The 6,766-nt window shown below is 52.5% G+C and overlaps 5 non-coding genes across 5 annotated transcripts; all 5 read right to left on the bottom strand.

Moving 5' to 3' along the window:
• Positions 1-252: 252 nt before the first annotated feature.
• trnam-cau (transfer RNA methionine (anticodon CAU)) lies at positions 253-324 on the bottom strand. Its single transcript has one exon. It is a non-coding gene; the product is annotated as a tRNA-Met (tRNA).
• Positions 325-2,940: 2,616 nt separating this feature from the next.
• On the bottom strand, positions 2,941-3,012 carry trnam-cau (transfer RNA methionine (anticodon CAU)). Its single transcript has one exon. It is a non-coding gene; the product is annotated as a tRNA-Met (tRNA).
• A 1,883-nt stretch (positions 3,013-4,895) lies between these two features.
• trnav-aac (transfer RNA valine (anticodon AAC)) lies at positions 4,896-4,969 on the bottom strand. Its single transcript has one exon. It is a non-coding gene; the product is annotated as a tRNA-Val (tRNA).
• A 256-nt stretch (positions 4,970-5,225) lies between these two features.
• trnas-aga (transfer RNA serine (anticodon AGA)) lies at positions 5,226-5,307 on the bottom strand. Its single transcript has one exon. It is a non-coding gene; the product is annotated as a tRNA-Ser (tRNA).
• A 296-nt stretch (positions 5,308-5,603) lies between these two features.
• On the bottom strand, positions 5,604-5,675 carry trnam-cau (transfer RNA methionine (anticodon CAU)). Its single transcript has one exon. It is a non-coding gene; the product is annotated as a tRNA-Met (tRNA).
• Positions 5,676-6,766: the final 1,091 nt, after the last annotated feature.

Raw genomic sequence — 6,766 nt, 5'->3', positions numbered from 1 at the left:
TGTGTTTGAATCTTCAGAAATAGACAATTTAGAGTCTTTATTTTAAAATGGTTGGTTTTACTTTATTTTAAAATGGTTGGTTTTACTTTATTAGGTTGAGACATATTTTCATCCTCATTTTGATTAAATGCATTTTCATCAACAGTCAGTGCAGTATGTTCATAGATCATACATCCACTTTCTTGTTTCCAAAAAGCTCTGGATAGATTTCAGTTAATCTCTCACATCTCATGTATGAGAGGATCTCTTAAGTAGCAGAGGATGGTTTCGATCCATCGACCTCTGGGTTATGGGCCCAGCACGCTTCCGCTGCGCCACTCTGCTGTATAACCAGGATGTGACTCCCGCCACACAGTGGGGGGGAGGGGGGGAGGGACTTAAAAGCGGGTCCCCTGGTTCGGACGGTGAGCCGGGTCTCTGGGTGGCTCCAGGTGAGCCGGGTTGTTGAGGTTGTTGAGTTGTTGTTGGGGTCTGGTGGTGGAAGCTCCTGAGGTGTGGTGGTGATGCTGCTGGGGTCTGGTGGTGCAGCTAGTGGGGTCTGGTGGTGGAAGCTCCTGGGGTCTGGTGATGGAAGCTCCTGGGGTCAGGTGATGGAAGCTCCTTGGGTCTGGTGATGGAAATTCCTGGGGTCTGGTGGTGGAAGCTCCTGGGGTCTGGTGGTGATGCTGCTGGGGTCTGGTGGTGATGCTGCTGGGGTCTGGTGGTGGAGCTAGTGGGTGTCTGGTGGTGGAAGCTCCTGAGGTGTGGTGGTGATGCTGCTGTCGTCTGGTGGTGGAGCTAGTGGTGTCTGGTGGTGGAAGCTCCTGGGGTCAAAGTCCAGAGTGCTAACCATTACACATGGAACCCTGTTCAGCTTTTATTGTGTTTTTATTGTGGTCCTGAAACCAGAACATGAGTAAAAAACAATATGCGCTTGAGCATCTGACAGAGTGCTGTCCATGGTGCTAGGAGCGTCTGGGTGTTTATGGTACCAGGGCCCTGGTCCTCCAGGCCCAAGGGCTGGCTCTTTCACTCCAGTGGCCGGTCGGGTGGGGGGCTTAAAAGCGGGTCCCCGGGTTCGGACGGTGAGCCGGGGTCTTTGGGTGGCTCCAGGTGAGCCGGGTTTTTGAGGTTGTTGAGTTGTTGTTAGGGTTTGGTGGTGGAAGCTCCTGAGGTGTGGTGGTGATGCTCCTGGGGTCTGGTGGTGCAGCTAGAGGGGTCTGGTGGTGGAAGCTCCTGGGGTCTGGTGATGGAAGCTCCTGGGGTGTGGTGGTGGAAGCTCCTGGGTTCTGGTGGTGATGTTGCTGGGGTCTGGTGCTGATGCTGCTGGGGTCTGGTGGTGGAAGCTCCTGGGGTCTGGTGGTGGAAGCTCCTGAGGTCTGGTGGTGGAAGCTCCTGGGGTCTGGTGGTGGAAGCTCCTGGGGTCTGGTGGTGGAAGCTCCTGGGGTCTGGTGCTGATGCTGCTGGGGTCTGGTGGTGGAGCTAGTGGGGTCTGGTGTTGGAAGCTCCTGGGGTCTGGTGGTGGAGCTAGTAGGGTCTGGTGGTGGATGGGGTCTGGTGGTGATGCTGCTGGGGTCTGGTGGTGGAGCTAGTGGGGTCTTGTGGTGGATGGGGTCTGGTGGTAATGCTGCTGGGGTCTGGTGGTGGAGCTAGTAGGGTCTGGTGGTGGATGGGGTCTGGTGGTAATGCTGCTGGGGTCTGGTGGTGGAGCTAGTGGGGTCTGGTGGTGATGCTGCTGGGGTCTGGTGGAAGCTCCTGGGGTCTGGTGGTGGAAGCTCCTGAGGTCTGGTGGTGGAAGCTCCTGGGGTCTGGTGGTGGAAGCTCCTGGGGTCTGGTGGTGATGCTGCTGGGGTATGGTGGTGGAGCTAGTGGGGTCTGGTGTTGGAAGCTCCTGGGGTCTGGTGGTGGAGCTAGTGGGGTCTGGTGTTAATGCTGCTGGGGTTTGGTGGTGGAGCTAGTGACTTACATGTTTTGAAAAAGGCGGGCATGACGAAAAGATCCTGTAAAAAATCTCTGTAATATGTTTCTTTTTTTCCTGTAAAGTTGGACATTTGAAAGATTAGGTAAATGGGGAATGACTGGCTTTTAATCAGTTGTGGAACTGCAACGAAATTCATTTCTGCATAAGACCCAATGCGAGAAAGAGATGGTCGACCTTCCTGTGCCGAGCACCAAGAAGAGGATTAGAGGGGTTTTCCAAGTCCAAATAATATTATTGCAGTAATACATGTTTCCGCCCAGTTTCGAACAGGGGACCTTTCGCGTGTTAGGCGAACGTGAGAACCACTACACTACGGAAACTTGCATGCTTTGAAAATGGCGGGCGTAACGAAAAAAAAATCCTATCTTCAAATCATTCATGTTAGAAATAAATGTGTGATTTCATATAAGTTGTCCTGGTGCGGTAAAATTAAAAATCATCCATCGGTATTACCATGCTGGGTAGAAAATACAAAATGTACCACAAGGGAAGCCAACTGATTACTTTTGAAAGACAGTACTGGATATGATTAATAACTGCAAATTAGGCAGTCGTCTTGCACATTCAAACATTACTCATTGTTGGCAGGATTCCAACCTGCGCGGGGAATCCCCAATGGATTTCTAGTCCATCGCCTTAACCACTCGGCCACAACAACCTGTCAGCTGTGTGTATGTGTGTGTGTGTGTGTGTGTGTGTGTGTGTGTGTGTGTGTGTGTGTGTGTGTGTGTGTGTGAATCTTCAGAAATAGACAATTTAGAGTCTTTATTTTAAAATGGTTGGTTTTACTTCATTTTAAAATGGTTGGTTTTACTTTATTAGGTTGAGACATATTTTCATCCTCATTTTGATTAAATGCATTTTCATCAACAGTCAGTGCAGTATGTTCATAGATCATACATCCACTTTCTTGTTTCCAAAAAGCTCTGGATAGATTTCAGTTAATCTCTCACATCTCATGTATGAGAGGATCTCTTAAGTAGCAGAGGATGGTTTCGATCCATCGACCTCTGGGTTATGGGCCCAGCACGCTTCCGCTGCGCCACTCTGCTGTATAACCAGGATGTGACTCCGCCACACAGTGGGGGGGGAGGGGGGGAGGGGACTTAAAAGCGGGTCCCCTGGTTCGGACGGTGAGCCGGGTCTCTGGGTGGCTCCAGGTGAGCCGGGTTGTTGAGGTTGTTGAGTTGTTGTCAGGGTCTGGTGGTGGAAGCTCCTGAGGTGTGGTGGTGATGCTGCTGGGGTCTGATGGTGCAGCTAGTGGGGTCTGGTGGTGGAAGCTCCTGGGGTCTGGTGATGGAAGCTCCTGGGGTCAGGTGATGGAAGCTCCTTGGGTCTGGTGATGGAAATTCCTGGGGGTCTGGTGGTGGAAGCTCCTGGGGTCTGGTGGTGATGCTGCTGGGGTCTGGTGGTGATGCTGCTGGGGTCTGGTGGTGGAGCTAGTGGTGTCTGGTGGTGGAAGCTCCTGAGGTGTGGTGGTGATGCTGCTGTCGTCTGGTGGTGGAGCTAGTGGTGTCTGGTGGTGGAAGCTCCTGGGGTCAAAGTCCAGAGTGCTAACCATTACACCATGGAACCCTGTTCAGCTTTTATTGTGTTTTTATTGTGGTCCTGAAACCAGAACATGAGTAAAAAACAATATGCACTTGAGCATCTGACAGAGTGCTGTCCATGGTGCTAGGAGCGTCTGGGTGTTTATGGTACCAGGGCCCTGGTCCTCCAGGCCCAAGGGCTGGCTCTTTCACTCCAGTGGCCGGTCGGTGGGGGGCTTAAAAGCGGGGTCCCCGGGTTCGGATGGTGAGCCGGGTCTTTGGGTGGCTCCAGGTGAGCCGGGTTTTTGAGGTTGTTGAGTTGTTGTTAGGGTTTGGTGGTGGAAGCTCCTGAGGTGTGGTGGTGATGCTCCTGGGGTCTGGTGGTGCAGCTAGAGGGGTCTGGTGGTGGAAGCTCCTGGGGTCTGGTGATGGAAGCTCCTGGGGTGTGGTGGTGGAAGCTCCTGGGTTCTGGTGGTGATGTTGCTGGGGTCTGGTGCTGATGCTGCTGGGGTCTGGTGGTGGAAGCTCCTGGGGTCTGGTGGTGGAAGCTCCTGAGGTCTGGTGGTGGAAGCTCCTGGGGTCTGGTGGTGGAAGCTCCTGGGGTCTGGTGGTGGAAGCTCCTGGGGTCTGGTGCTGATGCTGCTGGGGTCTGGTGGTGGAGCTAGTGGGGTCTGGTGTTGGAAGCTCCTGGGGTCTGGTGGTGGAGCTAGTAGGGTCTGGTGGTGCATGGGGTCTGGTGGTGATGCTGCTGGGGTCTGGTGGTGGAGCTAGTGGGGTCTTGTGGTGGATGGGGTCTGGTGGTAATGCTGCTGGGGTCTGGTGGTGGAGCTAGTAGGGTCTGGTGGTGGATGGGGTCTGGTGGTAATGCTGCTGGGGTCTGGTGGTGGAGCTAGTGGGGTCTGGTGGTGATGCTGCTGGGGTCTGGTGGAAGCTCCTGGGGTCTGGTGGTGGAAGCTCCTGAGGTCTGGTGGTGGAAGCTCCTGGGGTCTGGTGGTGAAGCTCCTGGGGTCTGGTGGTGATGCTGCTGGGGTATGGTGGTGGAGCTAGTGGGGTCTGGTGTTGGAAGCTCCTGGGGTCTGGTGGTGGAGCTAGTGGGGTCTGGTGTTAATGCTGCTGGGGTTTGGTGGTGGAGCTAGTGACTTACATGTTTTGAAAAAGGCGGGTATGACGAAAAGATCCTGTAAAAAATCTCTGTAATATGTTTCTTTTTTTCCTGTAAAGTTGGACATTTGAAAGATTAGGTAAATGGGGAATGACTGGCTTTTAATCAGTTGTGGAACTGCAACGAAATTCATTTCTGCATAAGACCCAATGCGAGAAAGAGATGGTCGACCTTCCTGTGCCGAGCACCAAGAAGAGGATTAGAGGGGTTTTCCAAGTCCAAATAATATTATTGCAGTAATACATGTTTCCGCCCAGTTTCGAACAGGGGGACCTTTCGCGTGTTAGGCGAACGTGATAACCACTACACTACGGAAACTTGCATGCTTTGAAAATGGCGGGCGTAACGAAAAAAAAATCCTATCTTCAAATCATTCATGTTAGAAATAAATGTGTGATTTCATATAAGTTGTCCTGGTGCGGTAAAATTAAAAATCATCCATCGGTATTACCATGCTGGGTAGAAAATACAAAATGTACCACAAGGGAAGCCAACTGATTACTTTTGAAAGACAGTACTGGATATGATTAATAACTGCAAATTAGGCTGTCGTCTTGCACATTCAAACATTACTCGTTGTTGGCAGGATTCGAACCTGCGCGGGGAATCCCCAATGGATTTCTAGTCCATCGCCTTAACCACTCGGCCACAACAACCTGTCAGCTGTGTGTATGTGTGTGTGTGTGTGTGTGTGTGTGTGTGTGTGTGAATCTTCAGAAATAGACAATTTAGAGTCTTTATTTTAAAATGGTTGGTTTTACTTTATTTTAAAATGGTTGGTTTTACTTTATTAGGTTGAGACATATTTTCATCCTCATTTTGATTAAATGCATTTTCATCAACAGTCAGTGCAGTATGTTCATAGATCATACATCCACTTTCTTGTTTCCAAAAAGCTCTGGATAGATTTCAGTTAATCTCTCACATCTCATGTATGAGAGGATCTCTTAAGTAGCAGAGGATGGTTTCGATCCATCGACCTCTGGGTTATGGGCCCAGCACGCTTCCGCTGCGCCACTCTGCTGTATAACCAGGATGTGACTCCGCCACACAGTGGGGGGGAGGGGGGTAGGGACTTAAAAGCGGGTCCCCTGGTTCGGACGGTGAGCCGGGTCTCTGGGTGGCTCCAGGTGAGCCGGGTTGTTGAGGTTGTTGAGTTGTTGTTGGGGTCTGGTGGTGGAAGCTCCTGAGGTGTGGTGGTGATGCTGCTGGGGTCTGGTGGTGCAGCTAGTGGGGTCTGGTGGTGGAAGCTCCTGGGGTCTGGTGATGGAAGCTCCTGGGGTCAGGTGATGGAAGCTCCTTGGGTCTGGTGATGGAAATTCCTGGGGTCTGGTGGTGGAAGCTCCTGGGGTCTGGTGGTGATGCTGCTGGGGTCTGGTGGTGATGCTGCTGGGGTCTGGTGGTGGAGCTAGTGGTGTCTGGTGGTGGAAGCTCCTGAGGTGTGGTGGTGATGCTGCTGTCGTCTGGTGGTGGAGCTAGTGGTGTCTGGTGGTGGAAGCTCCTGGGGTCAAAGTCCAGAGTGCTAACCATTACACCATGGAACCCTGTTCAGCTTTTATTGTGTTTTTATTGTGGTCCTGAAACCAGAACATGAGTAAAAAACAATATGCGCTTGAGCATCTGACAGAGTGCTGTCCATGGTGCTAGGAGCGTCTGGGTGTTTATGGTACCAGGGCCCTGGTCCTCCAGGCCCAAGGGCTGGCTCTTTCACTCCAGTGGCCGGTCGGTGGGGGGCTTAAAAGCGGGTCCCCGGGTTCGGACGGTGAGCCGGGTCTTTGGGTGGCTCCAGGTGAGCCGGGTTTTTGAGGTTGTTGAGTTGTTGTTAGGGTTTGGTGGTGGAAGCTCCTGAGGTGTGGTGGTGATGCTGCTGGGGTCTGGTGGTGCAGCTAGAGGGGTCTGGTGGTGGAAGCTCCTGGGGTCTGGTGATGGAAGCTCCTGGGGTGTGGTGGTGGAAGCTCCTGGGTTCTGGTGGTGATGCTGCTGGGGTCTGGTGCTGATGCTGCTGGGGTCTGGTGGTGGAAGCTCCTGGGGTCTGGTGGTGGAAGCTCCTGAGGTCTGGTGGTGGAAGCTCCTGGGGTTTGGTGGTGGAAGCTCCTGGGGTCTGGTGGTGGAAGC

The sequence above is a fragment of the Cololabis saira genome, unplaced genomic scaffold, assembly GCF_033807715.1.
Source record: "Cololabis saira isolate AMF1-May2022 unplaced genomic scaffold, fColSai1.1 scf048, whole genome shotgun sequence".
NCBI lineage: Eukaryota > Metazoa > Chordata > Actinopteri > Beloniformes > Belonidae > Cololabis > Cololabis saira.
Note: the sequence above shows the minus strand (reverse complement) of the source record. Positions and strands in the feature narration are given on the sequence as shown.